Below are 18671 nucleotides of genomic sequence, written 5' to 3'. Positions count from 1 at the left end.
TAATTAACGGTCTCCTCTACGTTACTAAAATATTTTACAATCGGAGAAAAAAATATTTTTCCCATGTTTTATATGTCGTGAAACGTTGGGAGATCGGTAATGGGCAGAAGAGCTAATCAGTAAAGGGTGATAAGCTGGAGAGGGGCGCATTCGGCGTGCACGGAGGACGAGCAATTTGCATTTGCGTCGACGCGCAATTTCCGCGATACGACGGGCACATTACGACAACCGCGTGCTTAATGCATCCGGATATTTGCGTTAATGAATGCGTTGCTCGAGGAACTGACTAAGTGAGTCGACGATCTCGATAAAATAGCTGAAGCCTTCAGCGCCGTGTGCGCACTTCGCGCCGATACGGCCATTCCCACTGGCGGTTATTCCGATCGCGCCAGTTTCATCGCGCCCATCATTAACACATACCGCATTAGACGCTATTTCAGAGAACGGTACCCGAGAGGAGTTATTACGTGCCGGCAAGCGAATGTCGCGAGTCATCTGCGCAAAGCGCAATGGCTTTGACGTATCGAGACTCACGCCGTAAAAAAAAAAAGGGAATCTCCATCTTACGTTTCAGACAATTAGACGAAAATTATGTTAATTCTCTTACCGTGCGTTATTGTAAATGTTCCCGAAACATAATAAAACGATAATTTGTTAAATTTAATTGTCTCTTTTAATTTTATACCTTTTTTCCCCTCCTTAAAAAAATTGCCTCGATTGAAGAATGGTTCAGCTTACGCTAAGGTCTGACTGCCATTCGGCCGCGTAGAAATTTTTCGTTACTTCGAACGAACACGCGGTACTCGGCACTATCGAAGGCAAAGACGCTATTTTGCGGGGAATTGCGAGAAGAGCAAGAGAGAGAGAGAGAGAGAGAGAAAGAGAGCGATGAAGCGCGCGTCGCATCCGCCGCGGTTTCTCTGGCGGCATAGAGAGAACCGCGCCAAAGAGGAAAGTCTAGCTAACGAGGGAGCCAAGAACAGCTTACTTGGCGGAGGCAGACCATTTTCGAAAGTTCGCCGAGTTGTGTAACAAACTTTACTCGGGATTGGTTGCCCGAAGGGACGACGGGTGGGGCTGCCGGAAGTGGGAGACGGACCAAAGAGACAGACAAGATGAAGAGGGGGGCTGAAGAAAGAGAGAAAGAGAGAGAGAGGGCGAGAAAGGGAGCAGAAGACGGTTCTCCTTGAAGGAAAAGAGAGGCGCGAAGGAAAGAGCGAAGAAGAGGCACTCGCCGGTACGACGTCGGGCAGAAAAGGAAGCGAGGCGCGCGGGAGAGATCCTCCGAGAGAAGAGATTCAGTTAGGATTCTATATACTTGGATCCACCGTTATACGTCCGACGAGCTACGTGCGTCCCCGTAATCGTAAGCGATCCTTAGGTGCCTCTGGGAGAGCGGCGAAGGCTATCGACTGATAACGCGGGAAACGCGATTCGATAACTGCGTCGCTTACCACTGTCTCCCGACTTCGCTTCTAAACACTTGAAAAAAAAGAGAAAAAAAAAAAAAAGAAGATAGCGGCTTAGGTGCGTTCGCGGCAAGAGTACTTATTAATTACACACAACAGAAATAATTAGTCAGCTTCTAAAGGATTATTATACTTATACATATAATTTTTCGTCAAGATTTATTAGTCTTATTATTTTATTTATTTCTTTTTACTTTTTAATTAAAAAACCGGTCTCCTTTTTTTATTGGGAAATGCTCAAATGCTTATTATTATACATGGTATGCATATCAAGTGATAAAATTATCATCTCATGCGGGGAAATTAGATCGGCCGAATATGAAGTATGGATAGCGGGCGGTGGACGGACTTCCTTTCTTTCGGTCGCCGATCGCGCGGACGGATCGTAGATCACAGGGCGCAGGACGCGCGATGCGTCCTGCAGTCCGCTCCTCTGTCCCTTCGCGCCTCCCTACCCCGCACGGCCGACTGTTCCTAATTCCGCTGGTTGCGCGGACGTCAAACAAACAACCGGCAATTAAATGCAAATACGGCTAATGCGTTCTGGGTCGGATGTGCAAGTCACCGCGCTCGTTATGGAGATCCACCCGCCAGCCATGTTGTTTCGGGGCCGCGTGTTACATTCCGTGGTCGATATCGATGTGCCGCCGATGCCGGCGAGCATCGAGATAAAGAGATGCCGCGCACGGATAACCCACGTCCAACAAATACCCGCAAACAGAGCGCGGGACCGCTATCGACCCCGAAGAATTCCTCCTCGACTCTCCCCATCGCCCCTCTCATTCTCCGCGCGCGGTCTTGGTCCTTGTTTTTTTATTTTTTTTTTTTTTACCGTGCAGCCCGGCGTCTCAGAAAAGCGGGTTATTAAGCTATTATAAAGGCGGCGCGGTGTTGAAAGCGGCTGCTCGTCGACTTGGCCCGGCGAATAAAAGCGTCTCGTATACATCGATACTTCGGTAATACGAGGACGACGTCCAACGGGTTCGAGAATGGATGCTCCGTATCCGTTAAGTATCCGTAAGTAAGAGAAAGCTGCTGGATCGAAATAACGCGAAGAAAAATTTTGATATTTTTAATATTATAAGCTAATTAATAAAATATAAGTCGCTGAAATTGCACTTCACGACCTACTTGACCAAACGCGACGTGGACGGCCCCTAATTTTCCCTCGTAGCACGAAGCTGTAGCGGTGCAATTCCGCCCCAACTAAAACCGTTCGTCGTCTAATCATCCCCCGCGCGCCGGGAACCGTATCGCGACTCTTCTTATTAGAAGATCAAGGGAATCGAGGGAGGAAATCCGTCGGCGCGGTCGCTGCCGACTCGACGAATTCTCCGAGGACGTTGATCCGCGCCGCGGCCTATTCAACCTCGAGATATCCTCGCTGATCCGCGCAATCGGCGCGGTTGCGCCACGGCGCAAACTGACGCCGACGCTCGCGCGGCTTCCTTTTCACGCGCGCAGCGTGCGGACGCGGATAGAATCGATTTCATGTGTAGGTACATTTCACAATCAGTGATTCTCAAGAAAAAAAAAAAAAACGCGTGCTCTGAAATATTAGCGTGAATAAAAATAATTTTATGAACCCATCCCCTTCTTCTTCAGTAAATTTAATTGAGAACTTAGATAAATTAATTTTTTTTAAATTATTTTAATTATTTATGTGATTAATATTTTTATTTTTTTTTTAATTGGATATTAGGTCTTCTGAAAAAATATTTCTAATTATTTTTTTTTAATGCGTATGAACGAGCGGTTGAAATGCCATCGCGATTTACAAGAAATTCTAGCGTGACGAGAAGAAGAGATTGAGAACCGTAGACGTAGGTCGATTCGCATTACACGAGCTGATACCACACACGAAGCCGCGTTTTGCGGTACAGAATAGAGACCGGCGGATTACGAGCTACGCATAGCAGCTGGATTCAAGGGTCGCGCCGTTCGATCGCGTGTATCCAGCGACTGATCGAGATCGTATACGAAGACTCTAAACGCGACAGATAATTTAGAGATATTCCATTGCAAATATTCACCAAATTCATATAAAATTATACGAAAACAATTACTAATTAATAAATTATTTCTTTCGACGATGTCGATTGCGAAAGAATTATTTTAACGAATCCTTTTCACTTCAAACAATTTTGTTAAGGTTAAAAAATTTTTAACACTGTTTCTTGGCGTGTAAAAAATGACTAGGGAACAAGCTTATTCCTGACAAATTTTAGTCTGCACACAGACTGTGCTCGAGAACGCAACTTCTCCAATTTGCCGCCCTCGCAAGATTTCAAACGTGGATCGCTGAACGAGGAGTTAAACGACTCTTTTGAGCGTCCGGTGATCAGGTCTCTAATTTGCCTCTCGAGTAAAGCGCTTTTCGCGTTAACCGTATTTTTCCTACCGCAACTGCGATTTCTTTGTGATGCACTCCGAAAGTACGGCATGTAAAAGCTCAATTAACCTCTGGAGTGAATTTAAACGCTCGCTAAGGACGTGTATGTGTAATTTAATTATACGTTAATTAATCTTTAAGTTTGTTCTAACCCGACAAAAAGATAAATGCGGCAATGCCAATATGTATCTAGAGCTTTGTACACTTTGTTAATGATTCACGATTACTGTTACAATTTATCGTGAGTGTACCCTATTTTTCAAGCGTAATAGCACGTGGCGCCAACAATGCGTAAATCTCGATCCCCGATACGATCTAACATCATTCGTCAAGGTACGATTTCTCGAGAGGCTTAATAAATATCCCTCCCCAAACATTCCTAAAAACAATACGCATACATACAATCTACTTAACAACGTTAAAAAAAAAAATTAATTTAATTCCGGCATTAAAAGAGAACTCACAATTTTATTTTTAAGAAAAAAAACATTACTCGCTATTGCGATCACGATTATAAAAAACGGGCCGTGATTCTAAGGCCGGGATTCTTTTTATTAATCCAATTGGGCGAAAAGCTCTCAAAGTACATCTCGTTCGTCTATCAGGCGAAATTCTCACGCGACGCAACGGACAAATTAGTCTCGCGCGTGCAACGAGGTGGGCGCCCCTAGCAAAGCCGCGCATCGGTCCAATAAAGTACCCCCGAGAGTCAACACGGCGTACCTCGTGCGAGCGAGCCCGAGCTCCGTGCCACGGTGGAGAGATCTACAAATCGCGGACCCCGGACTACGAACGGAACAATGCAACCACTCGGGCACGAGTATTTAATTGTTTCCGCTCCTGTCCGCCGTCGTTTTCGTTCCTGCGGAACGTCTCTCTAAGCTGTGTCTCCTCCCCGCTCGTTAGCGAGTTCCTCTCTCGGTACCGGAAGACGTCGACGTTGCAGAGCGTTCTCCCGTCTCCCGGCTGCCATCCGACGGAGCTACGCGGCCGCGCCATCGGCCCGAAACGATTTAATTTACTTATTTCGCCGAGTTTCACGACGGATCGCGTTAACGACGCGGCGAGCTAGAACCCGAGGCGCAACCGATCGTACAAGGGGGGTTGAAACGAGCGGTCTCCTTATATTTTAATCGTACGATTTTGTCTAAGACAGGACTTTATTTCGACGTCGAAGTTCCTGAAAGTGGCTGCAATAGCATCCAATAAAGCCGCAACTTGTTTAACGACAGACATCGATGCGCGTACACTTTGATCTTTAATTCCGCTTTTAATTAATACCGTAAAAGGTATTTGAAGTATATCGAAGAAAAAAAAAAAAGAAGAGAACTTTTTTTATTTAATTTTTTTTTTCAATAAATTCTTTCTCTTCAAATAACGATTAAAGTATACAGAAATTTTCTAGAAAAAAAAAAAAAAAAAAAAAATGTTTCTTAAAGAAAAACGTTTTCCGAGTCTTCTTAAATCTCCGGAATACCCGTTTTTAGAAGCAGATAAAATTCTTCAAACTTAAAAGTTCTCTCTATGCTTTATACAAAAAAAGGCGCGCTTAATTTTATACCTTTCAACCGTACACTAACATTACGCGATAATTACTTTGACTTTGCTTCCTTTTAATCCCGGAATATAAATCAAATGCAACGCAACGGTATAAACCAAACTGCAGAGCTTCATATGTAACGCGGCTTTCCCTATTTTTGACTTCTGTTAGTTACATGGGTAATGAATAGAGGGTATTTCTCGAATACAGGGTAACTTCCTCGAACTCGAAGCGAAATGCGGACGAGACGCGGCACGTCGCGAGAACCCCGGTGTACACGCACGCAGGACGAGAAGCGGCGGCAGGCGGGGTAACGGGGGGAGAGAGGAAAGGGTGGCTTGTATTTCACGCGTCGCCACGCACACGTGGAACACGGTATGCAAATGTGTACAAAACGACGGGGGCATTTTGTAGCCCGTTGTTCCCCGCGCGCGCCCGTGCTCTCTTTCGCCACCGTCCTCCGCGGCCTCTTTTCCTCTCGCGTCTGGCGTCCTCCGGCATCCCGCGGGCTTTACTCCCGGGCGCGCGCATCGCACAAACACACGCGTGCACGTGCACACATCCCGTTCTTCTAAGGAGGTTCGCGGGAGCGCCGTGCAACCGGGCCGGCCGCCTCCTACCGTATAACCCCGGCATGCAAGGATCGGTCGATCGGTCGGTCCGCTGGTCCCCAGACATTATTTCGCTCGAGGCACCGGGAAGCGAGGAAAGTCATGTCTACGGCGTATGAATAAAATATTATTTTTGCCTCACACCGCAAACGCATTCTCTACACCGCATTGTCGAGCGTCAGATCGCCCCCCGAGATGACGTGGAAAGATTTGAAAAATGGAAACCTTCACGGGACTGAAAGAAATGTTAAAAAAAAAAAAGAAAAAAAAAATGCAAAACTTCGAGGGTGTAATTATTATTTGGAAAACAGTAAATTGGTATTCACTGATTAATTACCGCTGAGACGTTTAATTTTTTTTGCGAGTTCTAATATTTTTTATTATAAACGATGTGATTTCTTTTAAACACCGAGTGTTTTTTAATTTTAAGTTTAATTTTTAAAAATGAAACAAAGTAATCTTTGAAGATCACGTTTTTTGGGATTTATTTTTTTTTTTTCTTTTTACGAGTTAATGCATTTGATTTTGTGAAATAAAGTGCCCTTCAGATTTCAGACTACGTACCGTAATCGTTGTATCAATGGTCAGTCGGTCGCTAATTTCGCCCTAAGATTTTCACGTTGCGCGCGACGTGCTGCAAGGGGGCACGGAAGATAATATCGTTAGGGCGCGACTAATGGGAGAGCCGCGAGAATGATTGCTCAAACGTAGAGCGTATTTATCGCGCAGCGGTGCGCGCCAGTGCGATGCAACGTGTAATGTATTTTAAAAGCGTGCCTTCCGAGGGCGGCGTCAAAAGCCGATGTAAAATATGATCAAATAAAACGAGGCGGGAATTAGATTTGGCAGGCTCTTTCTCCGCGCCGCGGTGCGACGCGACGCTGCGCGTCGGCTGGGTTGTTCCGTGTAGGAAATTGCGTCGAAAAAAAATAAAAAAAATAAAAACGAAAAAAAAAAAAAAGGGAGGAAAAAGGGATACATTCTCTCGTCCACGGCGCAGCTGCGTAAATGCGCACGAATTACCGCCGCAAACTTATCGACCCAGTGATTTCCTTCGCGGCCTCTCTCTCCTTACATACTTGTCTAAAAATTTCCCGGCAGCTTTATAATAGCGTTGAATTAATATTAATATAAATTTGATTAAATATATATAAATATTTCGTGGTTCTTTTCTTTTTTTTATTTTATTATTATTATTTTTTTTTTATTGTTGCATTGTAGAGTGAAGTTTCGTTCGACGCATCGGCGTGAATTTCGACGGGACATTGAATCTAGTTAAGATACACGTGTCTCGAAAGGGTTAAGCTGACAATCGATATTATAAAAATTAACGGAAGAGCTCACATTTATCTTTATTAATCCGGTCCCCCTAACCACTGCAGCCTTACTGTTCGTAAAAAAGATTTTTTAATTACTATAGCCAGACTGGATATCGAATCGCTTGACAATATGACGAGCGGTTTCATCGGCTCGACATAATGCATCGGACGCGATTTATATAAGGGAAATTTCCCGTTTATTCTTTCGTCGGAAAGCGAAATTGTTGATCATAATGGTCTGCATTTCTTTTTCTGTTTTCTTTTTTTACATCTGTCGTTTAATGTACCTAATTCTTGTTCAATATTGATATCTTTACATCGCTTTTTTTTATTAGTAGAAAAAACCATGCGCGCTATTTTTTATAAGTGTCAATTACGAACTACGAATAAAAAAAACATGCGACTTACCAGTCTGCATGAGCTTCAGCGGAGTTATGGAATTTTGCCGGTGACTGTAACATAAAATAAAACATATTAATGTAGACATGTTAAAACATATTAATGTAGACAATTTTTTACAAATATTGAGTATAAAAAGGAAAATTCATAAAATAAAAGAGATAATTAAATAAATAGAAGTAGAAAAAAAAAGTGTAGAGTTAAATGGATACTCTAAAGGGTGAGGTAATTTCCTCCAAGCGATCTCTTTGAAAAGCTCCGGTGGAATAATAAGCGCCGCAATAATTTGACAACGCAACCGACGCGGACAAAGTCTAAAAGCGCGTTCGAGTCGACGGTGGTACCAATCACTGGCGATCGCTACACCGCAAAGGGTTTTAACGCCGACCCGGCCTGCTTCAGAGGCGATTGGCCGTTGTTGAAAAGATTTTTCATCACCGCTTGCAGCCGGCCAGCGATACCCCATCGAAAAAGGGTAAAAACTGCTACCTCCGGTAGCGTTTAAGCGCGCCTCGCGCTGGTTTTACAAGACAGAAGCTCTCTCCCTCGCGCTGGAGGAAAATAGAGAGAAACAGCCGGCGGGAGGAAGGGAGAGGGGAGGGGGGGGGTGAGGGAGGGCGAGGTGCGGGAACATTGGTGCAAACTGGCGAGATCCAATGACGAAGACAGAGGACAAGCGTGCACCCGTGTGCGCGTACGCGAGCGTGTGTCGGTGCATGTACGACGAGGACGCCTGGCTGCCATGCAGGCAGGTTAATACAGCGGCGCGTAGAATGGAGGGTGGCTGCTGATGTAATTTTTGCCCGTTTGATGTCTTTAATGGAATCAGGCGCGTATCTAGCAGGCGCCACTCAATTTGCAGGGTGCGACTAATGGCTGCTGCGAGAGGTAGAGTCAGCGAGCGGACCCGACCCCGACGAATGCCCGAGCTACCGGCGCGTACCCCCCCGTTCGTCGTAGCTCTCGTGAGCCCGCACTTGCCGCGACTCCACTCCGCTCGGCTCGGCCCGCACCTGTTCCCCAGATAAGAGGACACGCTTTCCGTGTCACTTACTCGATCCACCTCCCGTACGACACGTCGTTCGACGTTTATTGAACGAATAATCGCCGATGCCTTACTTCGATAACTCGGCCCACTTCCGATAAGCTCCGCTGTTGTCTTGATTGAGTAATTTGAACGCTCGACGGAACAAATCTAGTGACACGCGTTCGCTCTTATACGTATTATTTAATATTTAGTTTATTAAGAACAAATGGATCCGCAAATAATAATTTAGTTGTAATCAATGGAATAATAAATGTATATTATTAGCGATTTAAATCGAAATGAATAAAGAACGTTGCATTTTAAATAAACACGAGCTGTATGATTGATAATATTTTATTTATGTAAAATATTCACCTAAAGTTTCGATCGTTGAATATTATTTACTTTAATAACGTAATCTTCCAAGTCAAACATGAAATGCGACGCTGATTGCACGCAGAATAAACCTAAGCGCTAGTGTAAGAAATAATCGCATCGGGATGCAAATTTGTAGCTTCGAGATGCCGCGAAATTAGATAGAAATTACGCGAATCGGTATAGACCCGCGATATTGAAGAAATTATAAAGGGTAATCTCTCGCATCGGAAAATGCCTTCTTGAGATTTTTCCCTCGGAAGATAGAGAGCAAGAATATAAATTCTATCCTGACATTATACATAAGTAAAGAAACTCAATGAATGTAAGATTTACTTAAACATAATGCAGAGATAACATGAAAGTTCTGAATGCCAATCCTCACATTATACCTACAATTGCACCGTTTCTCAAAAGCTCGCTCGCAAACATATGACACTTTTGCAAGTAATTACTTGAAAGAAAAAAAAAAAAAAAAAAGGAAAGGACCAGCCGTGAAAGATCGAAGTAGTTTGCGTCACGGATCGAACGGCTGTATAGGTGCCCTATAAAATATATTATGTCCCACTCATTATCACGCTATTCTTCGCGAGCGGTCGCACGGAATGATAGGACCGCGACGAGTGAATGTATTTAGTCGAACGCCCCGACCTAAATGTTTGACATTACCGAACAGCACGAGGCGGGGGGAGGCGGAGGCGAGGTGGTAGATATTCCCCCCTCGCCTCGCCCCATCCCTATCGTAAACCCCCGTGTCGACGTTTCCACCCCCGAAATGCGTTTTCACGCCAATTTGTCTCTCCGGAAGCTTTCACGAGTCTTTACGCTGCCCTGCCGATAGGCAGGCGCGTTTCTGGGTGTAACCACGCACAAGCGCGTTGTCCTCCTCCTCCCCCGAGCTCGCCGCCACCCTCCCCCCCCCGGGTAAACGCGCGATTGACGACGCCCGCTTCGAAAGAACGAAATTACCATTTCGAAGATCGCCGACCGTAAATTCGCACGATTCCTCATCGATCGCTCAGTTCACCGGGAGCTAATTGTCCTGGGAAAGAGCGTCGATAGATTATGTAATTTCAGCCGGTCGAATTACAACTTTCTATTTCTTGCAGCGAACGGAATACGTATCGATTCGAAAGGCAAATACGTTTCAATATCGGAGTGTAATAAATTAGTAGGTGGATTATTAATACCATTGAAACGCTGCAATTTTATATTAATCAAAATTAGATATATTATATATATATTATACTTAAATTTATTTTTATTTACTCCCGACTATAATATAAAACATTTTGAGATAAGTAATTTTTAAGGAGCGCAATCCTTTTCTCTCTTACAGTTCGCGGGGGTGTATTTACTTGTAGCTCGCGATTGCGAGCATCTCCCGAGAGTCCGCGGAGGGAGAGCGCGCCGCCAAGCTCGTGGAATTAATTTAGCAAAGCCGCGCCAGTTCCTTAGGCATATTACGCGAGGGGTGGGCTTGTGGCTCTCAAAGGACCAAAGATCGCAGAGATAGCCGCAGTTCCGCGGCGGGCGCGTGTGTATAATAACGAGAGGAAACCCGGGCGAGCTTTATTTCCCCCGGGGGCCCCCGCGGGAGCTTAACCGGTCGTCGCCCATTCGACTCGAGCGAGACTAAAGACGCGGAAGATCGTATCGAAGCAGATAATTGGCCGACGATCTCCACCCTCCCTTTTTCCTCCGCTTTTCTCCCTTCAAACCGTCCCACCCTCCCTGCACTTTTCGCTCATTTTCCCGGCGACCGTGCCCGCGATGCGCATCCGAGGAATGTTTTAATTAAAAGCGACCGGAGACCACAGTTGGCGCATCGCGTTTTTTTCGCTCTTCCCCGGGAGGAGGGACCGGGAGGAACGCCGTCGTCGTAACAGCGGTCTTCTCCTCGACCTACTTATCGAACACCCTGCGGTACGAATCGAAAGTTAAATTACAGCTATCCCCGGCCGCGTGCGATTAATCGGAGTGGATGGAATTTCCTTCGGATCTCTTGGTCCCGGGTAATTTTTTATTTATCGGCTTTGCAATTAAGCAAAGTACGATCTTACTAAAAAATATAACTGGGTTTCACGGGCGAGCTCACGGGCAAGAGAAAAAGAACGTCCCGGTGTTTTTAACGATCTTTAATAATTTATGATTAAAAACAGTAACGTGTGCCTCGAAAGTTTTTCTTCTTCTTTTTTCTTTTTTTCGTCTTTCTTTCAATTTGTGAAACTTTTAGTAGGATCTTAGACGAGTACTCTTAAGGTTAATTTATTCTTAGAGTGCTTAAGTATCTCTTTCGTTGAAACATGAAGACGTCTCCTTTCGGAACTCCCTCGCGTCTTGATTTTTCACGAGCCGGCTGTCGAGGGTGTCAAGTATCGCGCGTCTTTTTTACCCGAGGCACCCCGCGACATAAATGGCCCACCGCGTGCGGCCATTTATCGCGCGGTGACCCCACGATAATTACTAGCCTTTCCCGGCGGACCAGCGACGGAAACTTAATTGAAAGTTATTGGCGTCTATCCGGTAATCGTTGACATTATTGTAAAACTCGCGCGGAGAACCTAGCGCGCGCATTCGCCGCAATTACCGCGGCACTTGTTAGTTATCGTTCCATCGGCGGCGTACGCGTTCCTACCGCGTGCGAATGACGTCGACGGGGCAATACACTAGTCGATTCGTATTTTATAGTCTTGACGGGGAAGCGCGTCGCTCCGGCGGGATACCGCGGGAATGCCGGTGCCATCAGCATCGGCCGTTGCCGGCCGATGGTGGCCAGTCGGAAGCCGCGCCTATGGGTTTTACGGTGACGGCGGCATCGGTCGGTGATTATAGGCTTCGGCCCGACAGGCGAGTCGCAAGGTCGAAAGCTCGGCCGGCGCGATCGAGAGGCGAGAAGAAAAGAAGCTCGCGCGGCAATGAAGCATCCACGCTCACGAGGATGCCGCGCTCACGCACGGCGGCCGCGATCAAAAGGCCGCAGAAAAAAAGATAGGAACTCACCATCGACGTGAAAGGCGAGGAAGCGGGGGAGGGGGAGGGAACGTATCGAAACCCGGCGAGAAACAGAGAGAAAATGAGGGGGACCGAGCGAGGCCCGGACGGATAAGGAGGAAATGACGTGAAAGTCGAAAGGGTGAAAGATCGGCCCGCGTCTGCGACGCGAGCGGAAAGGGCGAATGTATATATTTGCTGTCATCGCGCTGGAAAAGCAAAGGATTTATACTGCGGAGAGTTTTCTCTCTTCGGCGAGAAGAGATCGACGGAAAGAAAGAGCGTGCGGGGCGGCGGGAGGGAAAGGCAGAACGGAGGAGGACAGAGAGAAGTTGTATCGGGCGAGAGCTCGAAGAGGACTGTCACGAGAGTAGCAAAAGAAAAGAAAAGGTGACGGAGAGACGAAAAGAGGCGAAAGCAGGGGGCGAGGTGGAGAAGAACGCCGAGGAAGATGGACGGAGAGGGCAGGAGCGCGGCTCTCTCGGAGAACGGGCAGGATAAATAAACGCAACGCGCCGCCCTCTCATCTCAGACACCTCTATTTCGCCGCTCCTCACGGGTGCAAGTCATCCTCGGTTTCTGAGCGCGGTGAGATACGGAACGGCGAGGCGAGGGGGCGAGTGGAGAAAAAAAAAAAAAAAAAAAAGGGAGGCAGGGAGTGCCGCGGATAAAAGATCACGGCCACCTTCCTCGCGCTCGCGTCCAACGCGCTCGTCATTAACCCTTTCCCCGCGCGATACGGCCGCGGTAATGACCGCTCGAGATCGCCAAATTAGGGGACGAAAGCGCGAGAAAGCTAACCTTTTCACGAAGACTTTAAACGCCTTGTATACGTACATTGAAGATTTCGTCCAAGTAGATACTCCACAGCTTGGTTACTATAAACTTGTCTAATTGCGAGTGACCTTTCGAAACGAATCGCCTCCGGCGCGGTACGAGAGTTCTAATGATTGGCCGGCCGTTATTTGCCGTCTGACAACGCGCCGACTAATCACGAATGATGAATACAGCTCAATCGCGATCGCGCCAGAGCGATTTCACTAATGATTCGCGAAACAATCCGCTTTCAATTTAGAATTAAAAGCATATCGCGGCAGGCAATTCACTCGAAATGTTAACGAAACGAAAACGAATCGAAGCGTCGCGCGTTAAAAATCCAGAGGGATTTATTTCACGGAAAGTAACAATGGAATTTTGATAAATCATGAACGTGTTTGCCGTAAATATTCAGCATTGAGCAGTGCCTTAAAGTTTCCGAAAGAAAACTATAAGTTGTTGCGATTAAGTAAAAGGCTTGAATGTGGGCGATTAAGTAAAGCCGATAAAGCAAGACTGTAATAGTTTTAGGATAATTCCAAATCATTCTTTGAAGTAAAAGTTCTAATTTATTTTTCGAATTCTTTTCTTAGCTAAATCCTACCCTGCCAGGATTACGCGTTAAATCGTAGATAAGGCTTTGTTAGTATTTGCAAACTAATTACAGAAGATTTGTAACTACCTGACAGCTTGATGTTGGAGTTTCCGTCTTGAATGTTTTAGATCTGGCTTTATTAAACGTTTAACATTTTTTTTTTTTTTTTGAGATTACTTTTCCTACCAGGACTTTTACTAACGTGTCGATCCAGGGATAGGAAGAAAGGAATTATGTACCTGAGGAAAGCCGAAACTAGAATATGCTCTTTTATGAAAACGAAAATAATCTGTTTTCTTATTATATAATATTTAAAATAGTATTCGGCATATTTTAGAACGTTTATCTCAAATTCCTAAAATGCAGGACTCTCAATAGAACATTAAATGTATATTCTCATGGAATGTCGAGCATGCACAAAAATAAAAAAAAATAAAAAAAGATTACTAGTGTCCTTTTATTAATTATAAAATAATTTAAAATAACTTTAAAAATTGCGGGACAAATATTCTTAACTTTCTTAACATTATTTCGTTCAAACTATTGCAGAATTATTTTCACGATACACGATATTTCGAATCTCCCACAGAGTGGGACTCTGCCTCGTTGTTGCCGACAATGTTGACCGCGATTTGCGAGCGCGTTTGGGGCGAATCGCTAATTGGAATACGGCTTACCGGCATCGGCGGGAATTGGCCGATTCTTTAGAGGAGGAAATGGAGAAGAGCGGACCGGAAAGAGTCCGCCGGCCGCCGGGAAGGACCGAGGGTCGATTTTCTGGATCGCAGATAGGACGGATCGCGCGTGATTTGCGCGATTACCTGTAATGACGTCCTGCCCGCGCCGCCACCGCGTTTCACCCCTTTTCGCGCCACCATCCCGATCGCGGTCGTACGCGATCCGCGTGTGCGGATTCAGGGATGTGACAATGGTCGCTCATTATCGGCTCGCTATTGGCCCATTGTTGCGATGAGAGAGAGCCGGAACGGGCCTTACCAAGTGTGGCGAGGAGTGATACCGGGTCGTACACCGCGCCGGTGGTGACTTGTTCTTTTTTTTTTTCTTTCCCTTTTTTTTTTTATTTTGCCTGATGCCGGCGGCGGCACCGGCGGCTCCAGGACACCGTATGTATGTACATATTTCGCACCGGGCTCTCGCAACTCGCTGACTGATAAAGGCGCGGCCGAAGTGTCATTCACATCGAGGATCGGCGCCGCTATGCACGCGTAAAGACGCAGCTGCGTTACCAAACGCGCGGCAGTATTGATTGCGGCATTGATTCGCGTTCATTGCAACGGAGCACGTGAGAATAACGCGTGTACATTGTGTTTAATATTTTTTTTTAACGAGCTAAATATTGAATTTTATTTTGCACCGTGCGAGAGGCTGAAGAACGGCCAAAGTACCAACTTGTTAATAATCCGACAGCTTGCTCTATCTTTCTCTTTCATATACTTATTCTCTCTGTTCATTTTTTTCTCTCTCTCTCTCTTTCTCTCTATCCGCCAACGAGCACCTTCACGTTGAGAAAAACCAAGCAAAATAATTTCCTTTCGCGTCGCGTCGGCGCCGCTATCTCCCTCGGCAACTTCTGTCTCCGTTTCACTCCTCCGCGTCGTTCTAAGCCCCGCCGCCCTTCGAATCCTACCACCCGCGTGCCGGCCATGCCATATAGCCAGAAAAGCAAGCAGAAAACGTAGGCAGACAGCTGAAACCCGATGGGCGCAGCGCCGGGGCGCGCTAAAACATGCAAAATCATGCAAATTGCGTTCGTTCGAACATCCAACTCCCTCCTTCCCTCCCTCTTATCCTCGGCCCCTCTTCCTCCCCCCCGTCACTTGCTCGTCGACTTCCTCCGATCCGAAAGCTCGCATCTTTCTCGCTTCCAGCCGCGTTTTCTCTCCGTCTCTCCCTCTCGCGGCCACTCTCTCCTCCCCCTTCACTCCTCTTCTCCTCGCTTTCTCTCCGATTCCCCCTCGCCGTCCTCCTCACCTTTCGCGATCATCCTCTCGCTGCGCTCCTCCGTACCGCGGTACATCCACCGCCACCCGTTTCTCTCCCTTTTATCCCCCAGCCGTGCTGTCGATCTCGCGCGCGCGAGAGCGAGCGTCAAAAATGTTTCGACGATTGTGTGCCGCGGCGTTTGTTCCTTTATTTTTGCCGAGGGGGTGGAATACCAGGCTGGGCGGGGCAGCTGCCGCCACCGCTGCCACCGCCACAGGCGCGCACCGAGGGATGAAACCTCGCCCGCCATATTTACGTCTCTCTGTCGACTGGAAGTGGAAAAAAGTCCGAGAGATTGCCGAGGCTTGCCGCCGGTCGTCATCCCCCTTTTCCCCAGACCGAAGCGGTCAGCGCGCGAGATGGCGATCGCGATCGCGAAAACGCCAAACACATCCGGGCGGATGGGCGATTATTCGAAAGACCTAAATTACATCGACATTATCTATGCGAGTTCTACGAAATCCTGAATAACCAGCATAATCGACCCTAATGTAATTTTGAAGTAAAGCCGGGGTGAAAAAATTTTTTTAATTCACTATAGAAACAATTGCCATAAGTAATTGAATAATTCCAATTTACACGTAGACAAAAAAATATACATATAGCAAGCTGTAAGAATTACATGAAATATATCATTGAAGTTAATTCTAAACTGTACAGTATACGTGATTTATCGATTTTTAATAATTTTTAACTTTAGCATAGTTCGGTCGAGCTTACGTTTAAGCATGAGCTTTCACAGAGACGGAGTGCAGCACGCGAGCACTATTAAAGCCATGTCTTCTATTTGCGACTAATGGTGAGCGCGCTGTTATTTAGAGCAGTACGCTTGGGAAAACGTGCTAATTTTCAGAGTGAGTTTGCTGTATGCCTTTCTCTTCTTGCTTCTTTACAGCGAGCGTAATCACTGTAATTCTACAAGCTACGAGGCGCTACGTCGTCCTCACAAAAAGCGCCCGTCGCTGGAGCTTCTACAAAACCCCATTCTCCACCTCTCTTTCTTTAAATTGCACTTATATATTTTCTTAGACATTAAATCGTAACTACGCGGTATTTTTTTTTTTTTTTTTTTAAGTATTAAACGCTTGGATTCGTTTTCAAAATTATTTGTACAAAATCGTACATTTGGTATTATTTAAATTTCTTCTTTTTTATTTAAAAAAAAATTTAATATTTATTTTATTGTCGCTTGTAATTTAAATATATGATCAAAATTAGATAGCGTTAATAATAAATAGCCTTTACATATTTTCTAAATCGAACGAATTCCTCTTTCGTTTTCTGACTAATTAGCTACTGCCTTTATATCTCCTTGGCGACACCAAAGTTTGCTCTCCGTCACCCGCCGGATGATCTGTCACATTTCTTGACTTGTTTGCAGGTATCAAATAAAAACGGCGCCTTGTCGTCGGCCGGACCGCATTTTAGGCGGTCGCGACGCTATTTCTCGCATTTTCTGCAGTTTTTCCGAGCTTTCGTAATCCCAAAGAGAGATTTTGCCTGGTTCGTATAATCCGTCTGCTGTTCGCTAATGAAATTAAAAAAAAAAAAAAAAAAGAGAGAGACAGAGAGAGCGACAGACAGAGACAGCGAGAGAGAGAGAGAGAGAAAAGGTCTCGATGGACGACGAATAAAAAAAAACAGAAAGGGTGAGAGGGAGAGAGAGGGAGATTGAAAGAGCCGGCGACGAGAGGATTTGCAACGGCGTTGATTAAAACCGCGACGACGTATGGCTGCATTCAACGAACAGTGGATTTATGGGTGGCGTTCGTTCTCCTCGATATATCACAACACACATGCACGCGCGTATTTCGCTTATGCATATAGGACACCGCGTCATATACATCTTTTTTAATATACATGCGTCGGACGTCCGTTATATTCGGAATGCGCGGTGGGTTTTTTCATTTCGACACGCGCGGAAGAAACGGAATGGCAAATATCTGAGAGTGCACCGCGCGCCAACCATTATGATCGAACGCGCGTCATTTCACATGCACAAAAGCTAATAATTTAATGTACACGTGCTCCGTAGTCTTAACCGCCTTCGTTATCGAGTGAACGGGAATTATCGGTGGACACGTTCCCACTTCGTTCCGGGCCGAAGCCGCGAAATCTCCGCGCCGATGCATTTTTATGGAAAGCCAGAGAGCGAACGTCCTTCGATTCCGATTGCCGCGCGCGTTTGACACTTTCGATCCGCGGAGTCTCGAATAATATTTACCGTAATCCGGCAGCGTAGCTAAATACGCCGTTAGCAAGGACTCTAACGTTATCGAAGTGGAAGTGCACGGCCGAGGATGAATATCGATGAAGCGCAGCATCACCTTGAGGAACCGGACGGTCAGGGATGAATATCCAAGCGAAATATCACTTCGAGAATATGGGTTGTCAAGGACAAACGTCCAAACGGTACCTATATCGCTTCGGGATATCAGACGATCAATCAATGAACAGATCGTGTTATTCGGAGTAACGGATATCGTGTCGATTAATTTTATTTAACAGCTTATTTATTAAACTTTTTAAGTAATTTAATAAGGAAACGAGACTTTTCTTGGCTAAAATAAAATTATTCCGTGAATATAAATATTGTAGCGAATCAGAAATGGGATGCAGATAATTAGAGATAGATTTAAGAAATTAAGTACAATTATTTAATTCGGAATAAAGAACAAAGGCGTAGGTATTACGCAAATGAACGTTTTATCGCAATTACATATATATATATATGTTTTTCTTTTTTTTTTAAGAAGGGGAAATTTTTATATCTCCGTGTTCCATCATGCGCGATAACGGCGACGAGATTAGCGATAAATCCTTTGGGGGAAAAAATACCAGCCGGACTAAAGGGACTAATTGAATTACCGCGTGCTATTGTGGCTAAGACAGCTTAACCGCCACAATGGACAATGAGATGCCCCTGGTCTGTGGGCTCACATTGTGTCCACGCTGTAGTAGAGCTTACCTGTCTGCAAAACTGACGTCTCACCATACTTCTCCGATGACCTAAGCATGTATGTTCATCATGTTTCTTCTTTATCATGTAGTTACATTGTGATATTACAATGACAAGAATTTTGCAGCTTTCATAATATTTCTGGATATATATCAGTACAGCCTAAGAATT

The 18671-nt window shown here is 45.6% G+C and overlaps 1 long non-coding RNA gene across 2 annotated transcripts in view; it reads right to left on the bottom strand.

Moving 5' to 3' along the window:
- The window catches only part of LOC139111230 (uncharacterized), a 74861-nt gene that overhangs the window by 10760 nt on the left and 45430 nt on the right, over positions 1 to 18671 (bottom strand). The window contains exon 5 of one of the 2 annotated variants that reach the window (XR_011547180.1): positions 7740 to 7783. This is a non-coding gene — a long non-coding RNA (uncharacterized lncRNA). Of the gene's footprint in view, positions 1 to 7240; positions 7784 to 18671 lie in introns of those variants that run through there. The other variant, XR_011547179.1, reaches the window with a different exon arrangement.

This window comes from Cardiocondyla obscurior, linkage group LG23 (genome assembly GCF_019399895.1).
Source record: "Cardiocondyla obscurior isolate alpha-2009 linkage group LG23, Cobs3.1, whole genome shotgun sequence".
NCBI classification, from domain to species: domain Eukaryota; kingdom Metazoa; phylum Arthropoda; class Insecta; order Hymenoptera; family Formicidae; genus Cardiocondyla; species Cardiocondyla obscurior.
The sequence above is the reverse complement of the archived record's forward strand: the minus strand, read 5'-3'. Positions and strand labels throughout refer to the sequence as shown.